The 24,119-nt window shown below is 43.6% G+C and overlaps 1 protein-coding gene across 2 annotated transcripts in view; it reads right to left on the reverse strand.

Moving 5' to 3' along the window:
* LOC135975263 (uncharacterized) overlaps positions 1–24,119 on the reverse strand; it is a 443,768-nt gene that overhangs the window by 104,488 nt on the left and 315,161 nt on the right. The window contains exon 2 of one of the 2 annotated variants that reach the window (XR_010592190.1): positions 4,269–4,414. The exons of the other annotated variant lie outside the window; for it this stretch is intronic. The gene's annotated coding sequence lies outside the window, so the exon portion shown is untranslated. The remainder of the gene's footprint in view (positions 1–4,268; positions 4,415–24,119) is intronic. 2 annotated transcript variants of the gene reach the window in all.

Raw genomic sequence — 24,119 nt, forward strand, 5'->3', positions numbered from 1 at the left:
AGGGTGATGTCATGCTAGGAGTCTACTACAGGCCACCTAATCAGGTGGAAGAGGTGGATGAAGCTTTTTTTAAACAACTAACAAAATCATCCAAAGCCCAAGATTTGGTGGTGATGGGGGATTTCAACTATCCGGATATATGTTGGGAAAATAACACAGCGGGGCACAGACTATCCAACAAATTCTTGGACTGCATTGCAGACAACTTTTTATTTCAGAAGGTTGAAAAAGCTACTAGGGGGGAAGCTGTTCTAGATTTGATCTTAACAAATAGGGAGGAACTCATTGATAATTTGAAAGTAGAAGGCAGCTTGGGTGAAAGTGATCATGAAATCATAGAGTTTGCAATTCTAAGGAAGGGTAGAGGGAGAACAGCAAAATAGAGACAATGGATTTCAGGAAGGCAGATTTTGGTAAGCTCTGAGAGCTGATAGGTAAGGTCCCATGGGAATCAAGACTGAAGAGAAAAATAACTGAGGAGAGTTGGCAGTTTTTCAAAGGGACACTATTAAGGGCCCAAAAGCAAGCTATTCCACTGGTTAGGAAAGATAGAAAATGTGGCAAAAGACCACCTTTGCTTAACCACTAGATCTTGCATGATCTAAAACATAAAAAGGAGTCATATAAAAAATCGAAACTAGGACAGATTACAAAGGATGAATATAGGCACACAACACAGGAATGCAGGGGCAAGATTAGAAAGGCAAAGGCACAAAATGAGCTCAAACTAGCTACAGGAATAAAGGGAAACAATAAGACTTTTTATCAATACATTAGAAGCAAGAGGAAGACCAAAGACAGAGTAGGCCCACTGCTTAGTGAAGAGGGAGAAACAATATCAGGAAACTTGGAAATGGCAGAGATGCTTAATGACTTCTTTGTTTCGGTCTTCACCGAGAAGTCTGAAGGAATGCCTAACATAGTGAATGCTAATGGGAAGGGGGTAGGTTTAGCAGATAAAATAAAAAAAGAACAAGGTAAAAATCACTTAGAAAAGTTAGATGCCTGCAAGTCACCAGGGCCTGATGAAATGCATCCTAGAATACTCAAGGAGCTAATAGAGGAGGTATCTGAGCCTCTAGCTATTATCTTTGGGGGGTAAGGTGATACGGAACAGCCAGCATGGATTTGTAAAGAACAAATCATGTCAAACCAATCTGATAGCTTTCTTCGATAGGATAACGAGTCTTGTGGATAAGGGAGAAGCTGTGGATGTGGTATACCTAGACTTTAGTAAGGCATTTGATACGGTCTCGCATGATATTCTTATCGATAAACTAGGCAAATACAATTTAGATGGGGCTACTATAAGGTGGGTGCATAACTGGCTGGATAACCTTACTCAGAGAGTTGTTATTAATGGTTCCCAATCCTGCTGGAAAGGCATAACGAGTGGGGTTCCGCAGGGTTTGTTTTGGGACCGGCTCTGTTCAATAGCTTCATTAACGACTTAGATATTGGCATAGAAAGTACACTAATTAAGTTTGTGGATGATACCAAACTGGGAGGGATTGCAACTGCTTTGGAGGACAGGGTCATAATTCAAAATGATCTGGACAAATTGGAGAAATGGTCTGAGTTAAACAGGATGAAGTTTAACAAAGACAAAGGCAAAATGCTCCACTTAGGAAGAAAAAATCAGTTTCACACATACAGAATGGGAAGACACTGTCTAGGAAGGAGTATGGCAGAAGGGGATTTAGGAGTTATAGTGGACCATAAGCTAAATATAAGTCAACAGTGTGATGCTGTTGCAAAAAAAGCAAACATGATTCTGGGATGTATTAACAGGTGTGTTGTGAGCAAGACACGAGAAGTCATTCTTCCGCTCTACTCTGCTCTGGTTAGGCCTCAGCTGGAGTATTGTGTCCAGTTCTGGGCACCGCATTTCAAGAAAGATGTGGAGAAATTGGAAAGGATCCAGAGAAGAGCAAGAATGATTAAAGGTCTTGAGAACATGACCTATGAAGGAAGGCTGAAGGAATTGGGTTTGTTTAGTTTGGAAAAGAGAAGACTGAGAGGGGACATGATAGCAGTTTTCAGGTATCTAAAAGGGTGTCATAAGGAGGAGGGAGAAAACTTGTTCACCTTAGCCTCTAAGGATAGAACAAGAAGCAATGGGCTTAAACTGCAGCAAGGGAGGTCTAGGTTGGACATTAGGAAAAAGTTCCTAACTGTCAGGGTGGTTAAACACTAGAATAAATTGCCTAGGGAGGTTGTGGAATCTCCATCTCTGCAGATATTTAAAAGTAGGTTAGATAAATGTCTATCAGGGATGGTCTAGACAGTATTTGGTCCTGCCATGCGGGCAGGGGACTGGATTCGATGACCTCTCGAGGTCCCTTCCAGTCCTAGAATCTATGTATCTGGTTGTCCTTGGTCTTCCTCTTGCTTCTTGTGTATTTGTAGAATGTTTTCTTGTTACCCTCTAAGTCTCTAGCTAGTTTGATGTCATTTTGTGCCTCGGCCTTTCTAATTTTGTCTCTATATACTTGTGTTATTTGGTTATATTCATCCTTTGTAATTTTACCTAGTTTCTACTTTTTGTAGAACTCTTTTGATTTTTAGATCATTGAAGATCTCCTGGTTAAACCAGCGTGGTCTCTTGCCATACTTCCTATCCTTCCTACGCAGTGGATACTTTGCTGATATCCCTCCTATCATTCCTTAGAATCATGAACTCTACCATTTCATGATCACTTTCACCAAAGCTGCCTTCCACTTTCAAATTCTCAACCAGTTCCTCCCTATTTGTCAAAATCAAATCTAGAATAGCCTCTCCTCTAGTAGCTTTTTCCACTCCCTGAAATAAAAAAATTGTCTCCAATACATTCCAAGAACTTGTTGGATAATCTGTGCCCTGCTGTTTTATTTTCCAAACAGATGTCTAGGTAGTTGAAGTTCCCTATCACCACCAAGTCCTGTGCTTTGGGTGATTTTGTTAGTTGTTTAAAAAATGCCTCATCCACTTCTTTTTCCTGGTTAGGGGTCTGTAGTAGACCCCTACCATGACAGCTCCCTTGTTTCTTACCACTTTTATCTTTACCCAGAGACTTTCAACAAGTCTGTCTCCTATTGCCAGCTCAACCTCAGTCCAAGTGTATCCATTTTTAATATATAGAGCAACACCTCCTCCCTTTTTTCTCTTCCTGTCCTTCCTGAGCAACCTGTACCTTTTATTCCAGTCACGTGTATTCTCCCACCAAGTAAGTTGTGTTTATTTACTAGCATTTCGTGTTCTTCCTGCTTCTTCCCCGTATTTCTCGCATTAGTATACAGACATCTAAGATACTGATTTGATTTCCCCTCTCAGTTTTGTCTTGTCTCTCTCTTATCCCTGCTATAACAACCTATGCTCCCCCCCCAAATTCTGACCCTTCTCCTAGGTCTCCATGTTTTTGACTTACCTGTGGGCTTTGGTCATCTGCCCCTTCAAACCTAGTTTACAGCCCTCCTCACTAGCTTAGCCAGTCTGTAGCCAAATATACTCTTCCCCTTCCTGGATACCTCCTGGGATGCCATGTCAGGGCAACAGATGAGTGCCTCCATTCCTCTCAGAGTAGTCACCAACCACCACTACCCTACATTTCCTCCTGGGAGTGGTGGCTGTGATCCTCCCAGCCTTGTGTGTTCATGGCTTCTCCTCCTCCACCTTTGAGGGTGATTCCTAATCACTCGTTACCAGGGCAGAATAACCATTCTCCATCACCATGGTGGGTGATGTGGGAGTAGGTGTGGAGCACTGCCTGCTGCCAGAAGTAATCAGCAGCAAGTGTCCTCCCTGTGACAGAGCCATATACTCCTCCCCCGGTGGCGTGACAGCAGTCTTCTGTAGCTCGATAGCTTCCTCAGCCTTGGATATCTCCATGTGAATACTATCAATGAATTCCTTGTGTGCACGGATGCTCTTCAGCCTAGCCACCTCCTCCTGTAGTTCTCCCACCTGTTTCCTGAGAGATTCCACCAGCAGGCACCTTTCACACTGGATTGTCCTCCACAGTCTGGACTCCTACAATTACAACACTTTGAAAGTTTAGATTTAAATAGCTGAAATCATGAAATTTACTATTTTTAAAATCCTATGATCGTGAAATTGACCAAAATGGACAATGAATTTGGTAGGGCTCCATCCATCACCTTTCCCATCCCTACCAACCCAGCAAGAGGGGAGTATCTGAGAGCCCAAGCTCCAGCTCAAGCCCAAATGTCTAAATGGGTATTTTTAGCCCTGTATTGCAAGCCCCACATGCTTGAGCTCTGATACTCACTGCTGCAGTGTTCTTTCTCTCTCTTTTGATGTACACAGAGTCAGGGGACAGGAGTTAAGCCCAGTGTCAGAGACGGAATCAGGAACCAGGAAAAGGAGCAGGGCTGAGCATAACAGGAACAAGACAGGAGCAGCACTGGAGCAAGGCTGGGAACAAGGTGGGAAATAAGGAAGGTACAGGAGCAATCGCAGCTGCCAGAGTAAGCACTGAGCAGTCACTGGCATAGTGCTGATGCTATGCTCATCTGCAGGCCTGGTGATGTCTCTTAGCCAGCTGGGGAGCCTGGTTGATCAGGGTTTTCAACTGCAGGTCAGTTAGCTGGTCCCAGGCTCAGCTGCAGGCCCTGGTGCCTGACACTGTCATAGGCCCTACACTGCTCATGGTGATTCCCTTTTAATTCAAGTACTTTTGGAAGTATCATTTTGGGAAGACCGCCACCCCTGGATCTACTGGACTAGCCCTGGGAGTGATTCCAAAGGCAGAGGCATCCAAACATCTCAGGTTGACACCGCCACTCCCATCCCCGCAAACAAGAAAAAAAATGGCACCAAAAATCAGTGGCCTTAAACCCATCCTCTGAGGAACTGTAGAGGCAACAGAGGGAACAGAGGCAACAAGGCACAAAAGAGGTTTTTCTCACCACAGACAATGGGTATATTAGGCCAAGGGAGGCTAAGCCTCCCCAAATGGGACGTGGCGCACCTCCCTTTGGAGGTGCCCCGACCTGCTGCCTTTAGAGCACTGCCACTGAACGGGCACCTCTACACCTCCTGGCCCTACCCATGCTGCTCCTCTTCCGCCTCTGCCTCTTCCCCCAAAGCCCAGTCCATGCTCCCCCTCTTCCCTTTCCTGCTCCTACCGTTCCTCCAAGCCCCCCCTCCACCTGCTGCTCGTGCCTCTCTGTCCCTGGAGGGCAGGGTGACCTCAGGGGAGGGCACGAAGAGACACAAGAGGTGGGGGGCTACCCTCAGGGGAAGGGGGGAAGAGAAGAAAGTGGCAGGTGGTGAGGGGCCTTGGGAGATGGGGCAGAGTGGGACTCTTGGCAGACACATGCATGGGGCCTCCGCGGGAGGGGGCCAAATGGGGGTGGGCCTTGGGGCAAATCAGGGGGAATGGCCCCCAACTTTGAGGGAGCTTTTGGTGTTCATGCCCAGGCTCCCCAAAAGTAAGAGTCTCACGTCCCCCCCCCTTCTGTTTCTCATGCACCCTGAAGATCCAAGATAGAAGGATGAGAGCTGGTTGCAGATTTTCTGAGGGAAGAGTTTTCAATTGTAAAGCGCTGATTTGACAGCAATTGAAACCTTCTACAGAAATACGTTGGTTCCACAGAAGTTTTCACTGGAAAACAGGAAGTCTGGATGGCCAGCCTGGGTTCCTGCCAGCTTGTCCCCAGACTCCTCCCTAGGCTCCCAGCCTCCTTGGCAGGACGTCTGGTGGGCTTCAGAGGAGCCCAGGCTCCCAAGCTCTCTGGACTTCTAAGTTTCCCAGCATCTTGGCATCCTGCAGATGGGCTGCTTCCGAGCTAGGGACTCTTGGACAGTGGGGCTTGAAACTTTAAAGAAAATCTATTTTGGTTCTTCTGCAATGGAATTTTTTGGAAATGTCTCTTCCAAGGGATGGAAATTCCAGTTCCCACCCAGCCCTAAGAATAATGGCCCTTGTTTATCTGCACTGCAAGGACTGCTCCCTGCCAGGCCTCTGCCTAGAGCTTGATACCTGCCAAAAGGGACACACTGGTCTAATACCTTAGTCCTCAGAGGAAGTGTCTGTGAGTTTTCACCGATGAATCTTTCTGGGCAGGGGAAGACAGCTGAAAAACTCCAGTTTGAGCCACAAAGAAGTCCTTAGCCAACTGGGGCAATGGTCCCTTTCTCAGAGGTAGGCCCTGGAATCTGACCTGGCTTGGCTTCTAAACAACTGGAACTAAGGAAGAGCGAGGAGTAGAAAGGGATGGCGCTCACTCCATTTAAAATTAAACTTCTTTGGCATGGCATGGGGTGAAAAGCAGGGCAGAATTTGTGGCACTACTTTTGACTAGCAGGGACGGTCCCTTGTGCTGGAACTAGTCTTAGACCTGAAGCTTGCATTTGGCTTCTTTTCAATTTTCAGCCAGGAGTCACTCATAGCTGAGTTATGTCAATCCCAGGGACATATGATACATCTTCTTTCCCCTCTGCTACCGTTTCATCATCTTCCTCCTTCTCCTTTTCTTCTTTTGATGTTGATGAAGCTACTGGGTTCAATGTAAATAGGTCATTGGAAAGACTTTACTGGAATACTGTGTACATTTGTAGCCTTCATACCTCAAAACATGTGAAACGTGAAGAGGGGTCAGAGAAGAGCCAGGAAACATAACCTGTTTAGCTTATCCTAGAGAAGGGTAAGAGGTGACATGTTCATGGGCTACTGGGAAGATAGTTTCTGATAGTAGAGGGTCTTTAGCAGACAAAGGAATAATAAGATCCAATGGCTGTAAGTTGAAACTAGACACATTCAGGATAGAAATAAGGTGCAAGTTGTAAATAGTGTGTGTAATTAAATATTAGAGCAATTCACCAAGGGGTGTAGTAAATTCTTCTTCTTTTGGAATCTTTACATCAAGATTTGACATCTTTCTAAAAGATATTTTCTACACCTAGCACAGCGGGGTCCTGTTCCATGACTTGGGCTACTTCACGCTACAATAAATAATAATAGTAGCTCAGCCTCATGTTATTAAGAATGCAATTAGTTGGCCTGTGTTATGCCAGAGGTCAGGCTGGGTAGTCAAAGTGGTCCCTTCTGGTCTTAACATCCACAAAAGATCTATTTAGTAGAGAAGTCTTCAAACCAGCCCTGCTGAATTTTAGGGCATGCTGCAAAGAGGATGTATGAGATAGGAAGTTTGGGAAAAGCCGAAGGGAGGGGGCTTGTGATGAGATATTTTGTGTTTGTGGGTTGCATGGATGTATCTCTGTACTGATGGGCAATTCCTCCTATGTGAATTGTGAGTTCAGTGTCAGGGCACCTAGGTCCAGATTTTTAAAGGTATTTAGGCACCCAGTGGGATTTTCTAGAACATCTAGGTTCCTCACTCCTCTTGATTTCATTAGCTTTTTAGGTATCTAACCACTTTTAAAAATCTGGACTTTAGATCTTATTTATGGGTAGTTTGTTCCCCTATTTGAAACTGGAATAAAATAAACAAACATTAGACCTGATTGGAAAGGCTGTTTCATCTGAACTGAAATGTTACATGAAAGGCATCCATTTCAATGACATTTCTAGTTTTTGTTTCTTAATCAAATTAGAGCATTGTGATATGGGCAAAATAGAATGTTTCAATTCTCCATTGCAGAATGATTTTTCATTTCAGTTTTAGTATCTGATACAACTTGATAGGATATAGTTGAAATCTGAATGAAATGTTTCAATTTCATCCAAATGAAACTCATAGACTCATAGACTTTAAGGTCAGAAGGGACCATTATGATCATCTGGTCTGACCCCCTGCATGCTGCAGGCCATAAAACCGTCCCTACCCCTTCCCTGGACTCTGCTGTTGAAGTCCCCAATCCTGTTTTTTGTGACTTCAATCGGCAGAGACCCTCCTGCTAGAGATCCCTGCCCCATGCTGCGGAGGAAGGCGAAAAACCTCCAGAGGCTCAGCCAATCTGCCCTGGAGGAAAATTCCTTCCCGACCCCAAATGTGGCGATCAGTAAGACCCCGAGCATATAGGCAAGAGTCTCCAGCCCGACCCCGTTAGCCATTATACTATTTACCCACCATTGCTTGGCTTTCCTTGACTACTATGTTTTACCATTAAACCATTCCCTCCATAAACTTATCTAACTTTATCTTAAAACCAGACAGGTCCGTCGCCCCCACCGTTTCCCTCGGTAGGCCGTTCCAATATTTCACCCCTCTGACGGTCAGAAACCTTCATCTAATTTCAAGTCTGAACTTCCCCACGGCCAGTTTGTATCCATTCGTTCTGGTATCCACGTTAGTACTAAGCTGGAATAATTCTTCTCCCTCCCTTGTATTAATCCCTCTAATATATTTAAAGATAGCAATCATATCCCCTCTCAGCCTTCGCTTTGTCAGACTAAACAACCCAAGCTCCTCTAGTCTCCTTTCGTACGACAGCTTTTCCATTCCTCTGATCATCCTAGTGGCCCTTCTCTGCACCCGTTCCAGTTTGAGTTCATCTTTTTTAAACATGGGAGACCAGAACTGCACACAGTACTCCAAATGAGGTCTCACCAGCGCCTTGTACAACGGAAGCAGGACCTCCTTATCCCTACTAGATATACCTCGCCTAATGCATCCCAAGACAGCATTGGCTTTTTTCACCGCCACGTCACATTGTCGACTCATAGTCATCCTGCGGTCTACAAGAACCCCTAGGTCCTTCTCCTCTTCCGTTACTTCTAACCAATGCGTCCCCATCTTGTAACTAAAATTGTTATTAGTCATCCCCAAATGCATCACCTTACACTTTTCACTATTAAATTTCATCTTATTTCTGATACTCCAATTCACAAGCTCATTCAAGTCTCCCTGCAGGATATCCCTGTCCTCCTCCGAATTTACAATGCCTCCCACCTTCGTATCATCCGCAAATTTTATCAGCCCACTCCTGCAATCGGTTCCGAGGTCAGTTATAAATAGATTAAATAAAATGGGTCCCAAAACCGAACCTTGAGGCACTCCACTAGTAACCTCCCTCCAACCCGACAGTTCACCCTTTAATACAACCCGCTGCATTCTCCCCAGTAACCAATTCCTTATCCACTTCTGGATTTTCATATCGATCCCCATGTTTTTCAGTTTAACCAATAATTCCTCATGGGGTACAGTATCAAACGCTTTACTGAAATCCAGGTATATTAGGTCCACCGCATTTCCCTTATCTAATAAATCCGTTACTTTCTCAAAGAAGGAGATCAGATTCGTTTGGCACGATCTGCCCTTCGTAAAACCATGTTGTAATTTATCGCAATTGCCACTACCCTCCAGGTCCTCAACTAGTTTCTCTTTCAGAATTTTCTCTAACACCTTGCACACTACAGATGTTAGACTAACAGGCCTGTAGTTACCCGGATCACTTTTTTTCCCTTTCTTGAAAATAGGAACCACATTAGCTATTCTCCAGTCTAACGGGACCACCCCCGAGTTTACAGATTCATTAAATATTATCGCTAACGGGCCTGCTATTTCCCGCGCCAATTCCTTCAATATTCTCGGATGTAGATCGTCCGGTCCTCCCGACTTAGCCCCATTAAGGCGTTCAAGTTTTGTTTCTACCTCGGATACGGTAATCCCCCATCCCGAATGCCCCTCTATAGTGGTGCTAGTATCCCTAATACCTTCATTGGCCTCATTAAACACCGATGCAAAATATTCATTAAGATATTGCGCCATGCCTAGATTGTCTTTAATCTCCTCTCCGGCAATAGACTTCAGCGGTTCCACTTCTTCTTTCTTTGCTTTCTTCCTATTTATGTGGCTGTAAAACCTCTTACTATTGCTTTTAATTCCCCTCGCTAGGTCCAACTCTACACGGCCTTTGGCCTTTCTCACTCTATCTCTCAATTCTCTGACTTCACTTAGGTACATTTCCTTACTGATCCCTCCCCTCTTCCACTCTTTATACGCTTTCTGTTTTTTCCTAATCGCCCCTTTGAGTCGGTCGCTCATCCAGCTCGGTCTAAATCTCTTGCTTAGTAATCTTTTTCCCTTTTTTGGAATACAGGCCTCCGACAGCTCATGCATCTTTAACTTAAAGTAATCCCAGGCTTCTTCTGCTTTTAAATCCAATAATACGTTTGCCCAGTCCACTTCCCTTACCAGTCCCCTTAGTTTGTTAAAATTGGCCTTTTTAAAATTATAAACCCTAGTCTTTGATTTAATTCTGTTACTCCTTCCATGTATTTTAAACCGAATTAGCTCATGATCACTGGAGCCCAAATGTGGGGTTCCATGCGGAGCAGATAAAGCACACGACCAATGTGGTTGCAAGCTGAATCCGAATTCTGTTTATTGCAAGCTTTCTTTTATAGTTTTTCTTTACATTACATAACACAATTAGGCTATAATAACACATCTACGGATTGGACAAGAAGGAGAATCATGTGTTTATCACATGTATAGCCCCACACCAATTGGTTTAACCGTTCCTTACATAAGGCCATGATTTGTTTACCTCATCTTATATAATTCTAGACCACCAGGGGGCCTTACATAAGGCCATGATCAGCTTATATAATCCCAGACCACCAGGGAGCCTTACATAAGGCCATGATCATCTTATATAATCCTAGACCACCAGGGGGCCTTACATAAGGCCATGATTTGTTTACCTGGCAAGTGTCCCATCGTGACCCTTACCTCCTCATGGAACTTTTTCATTAGGTTGGTGTAGGGATGATACATCCCCACACCTCCCCCCTTTTCCTTAAATAAGGAAACGTAATATTACGTAAATGCCCACGAAAACCATTGGGGTGTAAATAAGGATAGCCAATAAGACATGTTCTAAAGGGATCCGATGGGGTGGCCATGGACAAGCAAAAAGGGCTTCTTGGCCAGTCTGGTTCGCCCAGGTGATTCAAACATTTTGTCGTGGGTTAACAAAAGGTACAGAGTTTGGACATACAAAGACCCCTGCTTCTATAATAAGGAGTTTGAACAAACAGAAGTACAGCATTATCAGGTGTTTAGGCTGTGACAAACAACAAGTGCAGGTCCGGTGCCGCAGGGTCGTCCTCCGGCTTCTGCGTGGCGGCATCGGGCTTTTTAGCAATTTGTGTCTTGAGCCACGGCCGGAGGGATCTTATCCGGTGGTTTTTTCCTATATGTCCTTTCAAAGTTAGATAAGCCTGGCTCCGCCATTCTTTTCAACCTATTCCGCAACTGCTCACCCTGCCCCGGAAACTCTGCCCGGAACTTTGGGGTACAAACATTATTGGTGACAGGAAAGCCGGGCTGGTTCAGGGCTCGCAATGTGTGGGACTGCGGGGGATGGCTTTCACCGGCCAAATGGGACAACTGATTCAGCATGTCCTGTAGCTGAAGGCCCTGTTTGTACATTTCCACGTTTCTGCCCCCATTTCAACAAACGGGACAACGCGTCAGAGGGAAGCTTCTCTCCCCGCTTTTCAGCGATGCGTAATAAAAAATTATGTACCGTCTCCTCCTCTGCAGACAAAGCAGAGCCCATTTTATCAAATGCAGCCGCTCACCTGTGAGCTCACGAACGTCTCTCTCGGACGACCAGGAGCCGGTATCCTCCGGTACCTCCTGCCGCGGCTGCCACCTCCGCCTTTTCTCACCGAACGCTTCAGTCGGCTGTGAGCTCACGAACGTCTCTCTTGGACGACCAGGAGCCGGTATCCTCCGGTACCTCCTGCTGCGGCTGCCACCTCCGCCTTTTCTTTACCGAACGCTTCAGTTTTTGGTCGTGCTTCAGTTGACATGGAGCTTGGCAAACCATCTAAATCTTGGTAGCCTGCCCTCTTATTCCCACAGATTCCCTTTCTTTGATGATCTTTGTGAAGAAGGCCTGTTTCCACCTTAACAGGGCACGGCTGTTTGCGCTTTTTGGTAGAAGGAGTGCTGGAAGGAGAAGAGCCAGCACTGAGAGCCTTTTCAATATCTAAATTCAATTGTTCCAGTTTCTTCATGAGAGATGACATAGAGTCTGACCTCTCAGATCCTTTTTCTGGTTGGATCTGCTTTTTCTTTGCTCAGCTTCTGAGACAACACCTGTTGGGTCTACTGTCTGAGAACATTGATCCCTGCTCCACTGGTGGCTGTGTCTAGTATGATCTCTGCTAGCTCACTCTGGGCAAAGTCCTGGCTGCCTTGATGTCCAAGCCGAATCACGTCGGGGTCACCATTTGTGGGGTTCCATGCGGAGCGGATAAAGCACACGACCAATGTGGTTGCAAGCTGAATCCAAATTCTGTTTATTGCAAGCTTTCTTTTATAGTTTTTCTTTACATTACATAACACAATTAGGCTATAATAACACATCTACGGATTGGACAAGAAGGAGAATCATGTGTTTATCACATGTATAGCCCCACACCGATTGGTTTAACCGTTCCTTACATAAGGCCATGATTTGTTTACCTCATCTTATATAATTCTAGACCACCAGGGGGCCTTACATAAGGCCATGATCATCTTATATAATCCTAGACCACCAGGGAGCCTTACATAAGGCCATGATCATCTTATATAATCCTAGACCACCAGGGGGCCTTACATAAGGCCATGATTTGTTTACCTGGCAAGTGTCCCATCGTGACCCTTACCTCCTCATGGAACTTTTTCATTAGGTTGGTGTAGGGATGATACATCCCCACACCCAAATTGTCCCCTACTACCACTTCCTCAACAAGGTCCTCACTACTTGCTAGAATCAAATCTAAAATGGCCTCCCCCCTCGTCGGTTCAGTTACCACTTGATGGAGGAATTGATCAGCAAGCACTTCTAGGAACATCTGAGCCCTGTTATTGCTACTAGCGTTTGTTCCCCAATCTATATCCGGGAAGTTAAAGTCCCCCATAATTACACAGTTTCTGTTAGCAATTACTTCTCTAAACACATTAAATAGTTCCTTATCCATATCCTGGGTCGATCCCGGCGGTCTATAGCACACTCCAAGCACTATCCCCGGAGAGGCTCTAGTAGTCCTATTACCCAGTGTGAGTATTGCCCAGACAGACTCTGTGTTATCTAATCCATCCACTATTATTTCTTTACAGTTTATTTCACTATTGACATACAAAAAGGCCACCCCCCCACCTTTACCTTTGTTCCGGTCTTTCCTAAACAGCGCATACCCCTCCATACCTGTGTTCCAGTCTTGACTGCCATTCCACCACGTTTCCGTTATTCCTACGATATCCGGTTTCAGTTCCTGGACCAAGAGCTCCAATTCCTCCATTTTATTACCTAGGCTTCTGGCATTGGTGTATAAACACCCTAATGTATGTCGTTTAGCCCGTCTCCCATTAGCAGCACTATATGTTGCGGGCCTCCTTGTGTCCGTCCCCCCTGTCCTTCCTATGTCCAATCTCATCTCCCCGGCTATGTCTCCTCTCCTTTTACTCACCTTTTCCATACTGGAATCTGGCGTGGAGATTAACTGTGCATCTCCCAACCGTCTCCCCAAACTTCCTAGTTTAAAGCTCTTTTGATTAGATGAGCCAGCCTCCCTCCCAGAAGTCTATTTCCTTCCCTACTCAGGTGAAGCCCATCCCGCGAGAACAGGTGTCTGTCCCCGAAAGCCTCCCAGTGGCCATACATCCCAAAGCCCTCCTTATAGCACCACTCCCTTAGCCAACTATTTATTCTCACAATCCTATCAGCCCTTTGCTGCCCTTCCCTCGGAACGGGCAGAATCCCACTAAAGATAATCTGAGCCTCTATCTCCTTGAGCGTCTTTCCCAGCCTGGCATAATCTCCCTTGATCCTCTCTAACGAGAACCTAGCCGTGTCATTCGTTCCCACATGAAGGATTATCAAGGGGTTCTTACCTGCTCCTTTTAGGATCCTTTTCAACCGCAGGTCCACATCGCGTATCTTTGCGCCCGGGAGACAGCACACCCTTCTGTTCTCTGGGTCCGCCCTGGTCACAGGCCTGTCCAATCTCCTCAGTAAAGAGTCTCCAATCACATACACCTGCCGTTGCCTGGCAACAGTGCTATCTACTAATCTAGTCTCCGATCCCTCTAGTCCTGACCTGTGCCTGTTCCTATCTTCCCTTATGCTCCCCCTTATGCCTTCCTGAATCCTCCCGGGGCCCAGAATTGGTGCTGTCTCCATCAACTCCTCCCCTCTCTCTCTTGGACTAGCTGCTCTTCTCTTCTTCCTCACCCTCCCACCTTCAGTCGCCACCTGCTGCCCCTCCACCTCGCTATCCAAACACTCGAACCTATTCCTGAGTTCTATTCCCCCCTCACTGGCCCTTCTTTTCCTTGGCCTACTTCTCACAGTCACATGCTTCCACCTCCCATGTTCTCCCCCCTCCATTCCCCTCTCACCGTCCTCTACCTCTGCCTCTACCTCCGCCACAGGGCATTCTCCTTCAGCCCCCCCTTTCCTTTCCTCCATCAGCTGCTCAAACCCCCGCCTAAACTCCACCAGGGTATCTACCTGCATCTGCAGCCCCTTAATCTTTTCCTCCAGTAACACTATCAGGCGACACTTCATACACACATACCTTAGTTCCAGGTCTCTTGCTAGGACTATATACATACCACAGCTCCCACATGTCGCCATCTGCATTCTGTCTGCTGCTGCTGCTTGGCTCATGGCTGCTGAGGTCTCTGCCCACGACACCTGGGGGAATGGAGCACAGAACACACCGCGCCCTCCTGCCTCCCCCCTTACCTCCCCCTGCAAACTCCCTCTCAAACTCCCCTGTTAGCCGCCCTGTTTGTTTGCTGCCGCTGCTCGCAGCTGTACCGCTGCCTGGCTGGGCGGCCGCTTTTATGGGCCCCTTAATCAGCCAAGCCCCGCCCCCTACTCAGGGCTCGGCGTCCTTCCCAGCACCCAGCCCCTGCCGGCCCCTACAAACAAACACACAAGAACACACAAGAACAACAAGGACAGATGCAAATACAGGTACCAATGCAAATACAGGTACATTTTGATTGACCCAAAATTAATAATTTTTCAGAATTTTGTTGCTTGGAAAATGTCAAATTTTATTTTCTATTTCATTTTGGAATGGAAACATTTGCAAAATGCAGAATTTCCCATGAAAAAAAAAAACTCGGATTCCTGCACAGCTCTCATAAATGTAACTAACACCCCAGGTACCAGACAGAATGCCCCCCATACTAAATTCATTCAATTTTGGCTGTGACACTAGGGCTAGAGTCAATCCAGAGGTAGAAGTAGAAGCCTGGTGCTCCTGGTCGATTAGTATCTAGGTTTAATCAACTCCAGGGCACACCACAAGACTCACTTATTATCCCAGACTTCTTCATAATGCCACTGTAGCTATGGAAGGGAATGTGGCTTAGTAACTAGAGCACTGGTCTAGGATTCAAGAGACCTGAGTCCTGTTCTCAACTCTGCCACTGGCCTGCTGTATAACTATGGGCAAACCACTTTCTCTCTCTGTCCCTCAGTTTTCCCACCTTTAAAATGGAGGTGATGACAGACCTCCTTTATAAAGCACTTTGAGATCTACTGATTAAAGTGCTATAGAAAAGCTCAGTAGTGTTGTTATTATTAATACAATATTTGGAGCATTGGACTGAAAGATAGGAGACCATGGGGGGCTGGAGCAAGGGTTTCTCACTAGCGGCTCTGTGTCCCAAGCCTGTGTTGAAATGGATCTTTAATGACCCACAGCTAGGCAGATGTTACTGATACCAGTGAGAATTCGGAAACCAATATGCTAACACATTTTTCCCTATAAGCCTCAATTCCCCAAGCATAAACCCTCAGTAACTATGTTGGCCTGACACAGTATCCTGATTGGCAAACAAAGCAGGTATATCTACCAATTCTAGATGGAGATTTTTTCTCTTCTCTTCTTTTCCCTCTCAGGTACTTGGTCTGTCAAGTGTCCCCTGAAGGAGGGTCTAGGTCACCCTGAGCCCTTCTGGTTCTAGGATCCCACAATGGTCCCTCGAAGTGGGGCCTAGCTCACCCCAGGCCCTCTGTCTCACAGCGTCTTCAGATGTTAATTGGGGAACTTAACTAATTTACTTTGCTTAGCATTTATATCTTTTGTTCTCAAAGGAGTCAAATGTTCCAGAAATATGCCCTGTGGGCATTCATCACAGTTTTTTTTTCTCATATTTTGGAAGCAGGGGCTGTAGAACAAACACAGACCAAAGCTCAATCAATGTTTACGCTCTCATCAATCATTCACTTAAGCTCTTAGCGTGATGCCATCCAGAGTTGTCATTTTGACCCAGGTCAGCCTGTACCAAGCCCACGGATCACATGATTTTACATCTTCTTTACTTTGTGAGCTAGACCCCTGGCTGATATTCCAAAATTCGATATTGAAACATACACGCAAATCAAGCCATTATTAACCATTCAAATGCAGTTTCAGCACCTCCAGTAATTTTCCACATCATTTATCTAATGCTAAGAGAATCCTGCTCCCAGAATCCTCTAGCAAATTCAGACATACGAAGCTATACCAAACTCATGCTTCCCACATTCATTCATATCAATCACAGCAATTCATAATAATTTGGTACCGTCCCAACAGTTTGCGCAGATCACTGTGTCTACATTTCCTTTCTTGCTGGCCTGTGAAGCACAGAGCAGAAGGGTTTGATTCCATCTATTGAGAACTTGAATGTCTGTTGAACAGATGTCACAGTGATGGGACAATAACTAATAATAATAATATAGTTTGATTGCTCTTTATAAATATATCAGATGGATAAATATCAGGGAGGGAGAGGAATTATTTAAGCTTAGTACCAATGTGGACACAAGAACAAATGGATATAAACTGGACACTAGGAAGTTTAGACTTGAAATTAGACGAAGGTTTCTAACCATTAGAGGAGTGAAGTTCTGGAACAGCCTTCCAAGGGGAGTAGTGGGGGCAAAAGACATATCTGGCTTCAAGACTAAGCTTGATAAGTTTATGGAGGGGATGGTATGATGGGATAGCCTAATTTTGGCAATTAATTGATCTTTGATTATTAGCAGGTAATTAGGCCCAATGGTCTGTGATAGGATGTTGGGTGGGATCTGAGTTGCTACAGAGGATTCTTTCCTGGGTGCTGGCTAGTGAGTCTTGCCCACATTCTCAGGGTTTAACTGACCGCCATATTTGGGGTCGGGAAGGAATTTTCCTCCAGGACATATTGGCAGAGGCCCTGGAGGTTTTTTGCCTTCCTCTGCAGCATGGGGCACGGGTCACTTGCTGGAGGATTCTCTGCACCTTGAGGTCTTTAAACCACGATTTGAGGACTTCAATAACTCAGACATAGGTTAGGGGTTTTGTTACCGTAGTGGGTGGGTGAGATTCTGTGGCCTGCGATGTGCAGGAGGTCAGACTAGATCAGAGGTTCCCAAAGTGGGTGATACCACCCCCTGGGGGGTGCTGGAATGATCCAGGGGGGAAGTAGTAGCCTTGGGTGCAATTGGGGGGCATTGAATAAAAATAAGGGGGCAGTGGAAGCATAAAGAAATAAGAGAATATAAGAAAATTTTGAAAAACCATTCATACATGTTTCGTCTGTTGTGTAACATAGAGTTAAAGTTGTAGTGATTACTTCATTTTCCAAATAAATTCACAAATTATAACCGATCAGGTGTCAAGTCTGCCAACAGCTCTTAACAAGCAAGTGTTGGCAGGCGAGCATGTCGCGCATTGTTGGGAAGTCCAACATGCATCGGCAGGAATATGTGCATGCAATGACTTGTTTACAATACGATACTGAACCCAAGAAAAAATTTAGACAATATAGTATTGAATATTTGAACTATGGCTTTATTCAGTCGCCTACAAACAGTACATTACCGATGTGCCTGATATGCCAAAAAGTTTTATCAAATGAAGCTATGAAGCCTTCAAGACTACAAGAACATTTGACAAAAGTTCATGCTGATAAGAAAGGTTTCAGAGTAGCAGCCGTGTTAGTCTGTATCCGCAAAAAAAATTGCATGTGCCAGCAATGCCCCTCTGCCATGTACATTGGCCAAACCGGACAGTCTCTACGCAAAAGAATTAATGGACACAAATCTGACATCAGGAATCAAAATACTCAAAAACCAGTGGGAGAACACTTTAACCTGTCTGGTCATTCAGTGACAGACCTGCGGGTGGCTATATTACAACAGAAAAACTTCAAAAACAGACTCCAACGAGAAACTGCTGAGCTAGAATTGATATGCAAACTAGACACAATTAACTCCGGTTTGAATAAGGACTGGGAATGGCTGAGCCATTACAAACATTGAATCTATCTCCCCTTGTAAGTATTCTCACACTTGTTATCTAACTGTCTGTCTGTACTGGGCTAGCTTGATTATCACTTCAAAAGTTTTTTTTCTCTTAATTAATTGGCCTCTCAGAGGTGGTAAGACAACTCCCACCTGTTTATGCTCTCTGTATGTGTGTATATATATCTCCTCAATATATGTTCCATTCTATATGCATCCGAAGAAGTGGGCTATAGTCCACGAAAGCTTATGCTCTAATAAATTTGTTAGTCTCTAAGGTGCCACAAGTCCTCCTGTTCTTCTTTTTGCTGATAAGAAAGATAAGGATTTATCTTATTTTCAAGCACTTAAAGAAATTTTTTTGAGACAGCTGACATTGGCAAAACTCTTTTCAATAGCATCCAAAGAAGATGACGATGGGTTGAGTGCTTCTTACAATATTTCCTTACTGATTGCTAAATCGGGAAAACCACATACTATTGGTGAAGAACTAATTCTACCGGCTCTAAGTGAGGTAATATACACTATGCTACACAAGCCAGCGTCTGATATTACCAAGAAAGTTTCTTTGAGCAATAATACAGTACAAAGAAGAATTGATGAAATGGCTCAAGATGTTGAAGACTCATTATGTGAGTATTTAAAAACATCCCAGTTCTCTATACAGCTTGATGAGTCAACTTTGCCAGGAAATGAAGCCTTACTTTTAGCATACATGAGATTCATAAAAGAAGAAAAAAATTGCCAAGAATTATTATTTGCTAAAAATTTGCAAACTGATACTAAAGGAGAATTGATATTTCATGCATTGGAAGAGTTTTTTTAAAGAAAAAGAAACCCCCCTGAGTAATATCTTGTCAGTTGCTACTGATGGTGCTCCAGCGATGATAGGTCACTACAGGGGTTTTCTTGCATATTTTAAAAAAGCGGTTCCGAATGTATTCGCTGTATGCTGTGTCATTCATCGTCAACATTTAGTTGCCAAAAATCTGAGTGAATGCCTACATAGGTCATTACATTATGTCATTAAAGCAATCAACAAAATCAGAAGCAATTCATTGAATGACAGATTGTTTGGACAACTTTGTATTGAAAATGATGAAGAATTCAATCACTTGCTGCTTCATACAAAAGTTCATTGGCTATCAAAAGGTGCCTGTTTGGATCAGTTTTATAAACTCTTTGACTCGGTGCTACAGTTCCTAGAAAACAAAGATGATGCTTTACGAGCCAACTTGATTGATTCCAAAAATGACACAGCTTATTTGACAGACTTGTTTAATAAATTGAATTAAACAAATTTACAGCTCCAAGGTGATGAGCTGAATTTAATCAAAACAAAAACTGTTATTTCCACGTTTGTGGCAAAACTTCTTCTGTACAAACGAAATTTAGGATGAGGAGAATTCAGCCAGTTTCCAAATTTATCAACAGTAGAAAAACATGATGAAGACTTGCTTACATATTGTTAGCACTTGGACGCTCTCCATTCTGACTTCAATCAACGATTTGAAGATATTCTTAAAATGAACATACCCGATTGGGTTTTGGTCCCTTTTTCAAGTACAAACACAGAAGAATCTCCAAAATTACAAGAAGAACTGATAGAAGTAACAACAAATGAGGAATTCAAATTTAAATTCAAAGATGGCTACCAACAGTTCTGGCTGCAAAAGCAGTTACCTCCACTTTATCCTGGATTATGGGCTATAGTACAAAAGTTTTTAATTGCATTTCCTTCATCATATTTAGTGGAACGTGGGTTTAGTGTGGTCACAAATCTGTTAACTAAAAAAAGAAACTGACTGCAAATAGCTAATCGCGGTGATTTAAGAATGCTGCTGACAAAAATAGAGCCGAACATTAATAAATTGATAGCAGCGCACCAGGTTCATCCTTCTCATTAGGATTATTTTTAATGTTATTCGTAATTTTTATTTTAATATTATCCTTCGTTATCTTAATTTTCTGTGTGTAATGCAAATGTTACTATGGTTTATTTTAATAAATAATTTTATAATTTCAAGCTTCAAGGTGTCTTATTTACAACAACATCTTTCTTTACTATATTGTAGGATATAGGTAGAAATATAGATGCATAAAAGAACACAAATTTGTCACTGCATCTTTCTGTTTGTTCACTTCAAGAAGGTAGATTTCCAGGGGGGCGCTGAGTAATTTTTTTTCTGAAAAGGGGGCAGTAGGCCAAATAAGTTTTGGAACTTCTGGATTAGATGATCATAATGGTCCCTTCTGACCTTAAGTCTATGAGTTGTATAGGTTCATATGCTGTGCTCATCATCATAGGCCGGAAATGGTGAACTGTGTCCACTGGGAGCTACAGGGGGCCATGCCTGCGGAAGGTCAACATCAGCAAAATGTCTCACAGCCTGCAATCAGATTACCCTGATGGGTCGCATGTGGGCCGCAGGTTGCCCACCACTGATCTAGCTGCTATGTACTGCTTATTAATTTGCTATTAGTAATTATATGATAATGATTAATTCTTACTTTGGTGTACAGTGGCAATATCTTGGGGGCTGGGTTCTTTTTAATATCATTTGGAATTCCACCAAGACACAGACAGCTGTCTACATGTCTTTGAAAAATACTAGGTGTTACACAGAATACATTTGTAACAAATACCAAGATTCATCAACCCGTTATCTCCGAAGTTAGCCAGAAAAGCAGATGGGAATATCCAGAATGAAGCAAGGGTGTCAGCCAGGGTTGGTGTGTCATTGGGTAGCAGGAGGGACATGCACAACGGTGTGGCATAAAGAATCCTGCTGTCAAGCATGACTCAGAGAAGGGAAAATTTATGGGACTTAACACCAACTAGGACAGGCAAAGAGCTGGCTGGGTGGACATAGCACAGCACTGCTAAGTCTAGAGGCCCAGTCATAACTTGAGAAGTTAAGGTGCAAACACATAACAAAGGGACAGTCCATTCCCCAAAGACCCTTCAGTATAAGTGCAAGACATAAAACAGCAAGAGGACACACCAAACAGACAGAAGGATCAAAAAGAAACAGATACAATGCAGATCAGTATAGAAAGCATGCCCACTGGCTGGAATTCAGGCACCTATAGGGTTAGGCAGCAACTGAACAGGGAACAACATTTTGGAGTTAGGCACCCAAAGGGGCAGTTAAGTGCCTAAATGCGTTGGTGGATCTAGCTCCCAGTGGGATTTCAAGAAGCACCTAAGGGCATGTCTACACTGCATCTGGGAGTGAGTGTCCCAGCCCGGGGCTGCAGAGTCAGGCTAGCAGGTTGCATGCTAAAAATTGGGGTGTAGACATTGTGGCAAGGGCTGGAGCTCTGAAGCCTAATGTCAAAGCATTGGCTAAACGGCTTTTTTAGAGCCCTGACCTAATCCACATGACCGTAAGTGTGTGTACCCGGGTGGATGCCTTCCAAATGTAGCTTGCAGTGTAGACATACACTGAGTGAGTTAGGCAGCTAACTCCCATTGACTTTTTTTGTTTTTGTTTTTGTTTTTGTCAGTTACTAATGTCTAGCAGGGATACCACTAGACAATGCTGCTATAATTAGCATTTACTGACTCTGCTTTTAGAATTCTGTGTCTAGCCCATAGACTGGAATGGCCATGAAGACTGAATTCCACTTTCAGTTCTGGAGGGCTTTCCATTCAGAGAGTCAGATAGTCTGTTGCTGCTCCTGCCCATTCTGCACCTACTTAGTGGATAGAGGTCTCCAGTCCCCAGGGCTTCTCCAGCACAGACTTAGAGATAACAAACTGCTTTTGCTGGTAACACCCTTAAGGGGAAGTGCCACTTTCTCTCTTTTAGCCGTGAGATCCCAACGGGCTAGAAAGAGATTTTAAAGGCTTGTTTTCCACTCTTTAATTATGCAGAGGCAGCAGCAAATGTAGAGGAGGAGAGAATTTTTTTTCTTCCACAGGTAGGAACAGATGGAATTAGTTTTATTTTGTAAACACACTAAGGGATGCATGGGGCAAAGGAGACTGCATGGCTATCTGAAATTGTCTGGCCTGTGTCATGCAGGAGGTCAGACTAATGGATCCAAATGGTTCTTTTTAGATTGAAATTCTATGGGTGAAATCCTCGCTGAGTTGAAATTAATAAGTAAGATCTGACTAGCTTCCTCAAGATCACGGAAAGGGAAACCTGGCATCTTTATTCAGATTTCACACACGCAGGCAAAACTCCAAAATAATTTGAAAAGAGTAAGCCTTGACTAAAACCCGAGTGCAATCCTCTGGATTTTGCCCAAGGGCCAGGGAGATGTATCTTGTCAATTAATTCAGTATTGGTCACTAGGACATGTTATTAGACCGGATGTGGCCCTGAGAAAGTGATCAGTGTCAGCACTCTTTTGGAGTTGTATTTGAGAGAAAACAAATATATTAAATTGTGTTCTTCCACATTCCTTCTAAATATATGCTCACCTCTCTTTCTCTCTCTCACACACACACACACACACACACATGTGTGGACGTATATACAGCAGCACATTTCAAACACACTTCAAAAGGAATCAATATTCAGCTTGTTAAATCTCATGCTCATCTAACACATGGACATTTCCACAAAGAAGCCCCACCGGTTCATGCCTGGAATCTCCAGTGTTCAGAATCATCTGACTTCCAGTGAAGATTGCAGAGAATGGGCAAAATTTGCTTTTTAAATACAAAGATTTTAATCTCTCGCCTAATTACTGTGTAAACCCTGGGAAGGATTCTCCATAGGCAGAAGCTTCTCTGATTGATTAATTTTCTTTCTCAGGTAGGCAGATAGCCTGTTCCTCTACATTATTTTACAGGTTGGCACCTCAGTATGAATCAGATTACAACCCCCCACAATGGGTTCTTCAGATCTGAGGTTCCACCGAAGGCCCATCTCTGGTTGTTAAGATTCATTTATTATATGATGGGAACATCCACCTAGAGGGGGTCTGGAAAGTATGTATGAAAAATTTTATTTCCCAATTGTCAATTTAAAAAAAATCCCACTTTTTAACAAAAACCATTTCCATTAAAAAACAGTTTGGCAAGCTTTATTTATAAATACAATTTTATATCTGGATTAGACAAAGACAACTTTAGTTGAAACTGTAAAAATAGAAATACAAATGGAAACTTTGTGTTAAAACAAACAAACAATCCAATACCACAAATTCTTGGTGAAAATAAAAACAGATTTTTTTTTAAATCATACTGACTGGTCATATGGGAAATACAAATAAACTGTGTATTTGTACAAGAGAGAAAAGGATAACCCATAAAATATTAGGTTATTCCTATTAATTTAATGGAACATTCTATTAAAACATCCTCATACCAGTTAAGAATTATTTGTTACATAATTTTTTCAATGTATTTGATTTTTTTTTTCTCCTCCTGAGAATACTGTGATCTTTATGATTTTATTTTCAGTTTTTGAAATATTCATGGAATATTTTTTTACCAAAAATTCTCGGGGTCAAATCCTCAGCTGTTAGAAAATATTCAGAAAGCACACTGAATTGTATCAGCTGGGGATGTGACTCATTGCCTCCAATCAATCTATGCAGGTTTACAGCTGGGGATATGGTCTACTAGCTAGAATGCAGCTACTGTACATTGATTTACACTGGCTGAGGATATGCTCCATTTACTCCAATAGAGCTATGCTGATTTATACCAGCTGGCTCCACAGATTTTAATGGAGACTATGGCTCCTGGTCTGTAACTGATTTATGGACACAATGTTTCAGGAGTGTGCAGGATGTGATCTCGTTCGATGGGATACACAGTTCATGTGGGGTATCCATCCCCTCTCTGATATGTTGAGGTCTGGTTTTTCATACAAATGATCATTCAAAAATAAATTAAGTCTCTCAGGAGCTGTGCCCAGTTTGCACTGTGCCACAGACAACCTCTGGGACTACACATAAC

Source organism: Chrysemys picta, chromosome 13 (genome assembly GCF_011386835.1).
Source record: "Chrysemys picta bellii isolate R12L10 chromosome 13, ASM1138683v2, whole genome shotgun sequence".
NCBI classification, from domain to species: Eukaryota; Metazoa; Chordata; order Testudines; family Emydidae; genus Chrysemys; species Chrysemys picta.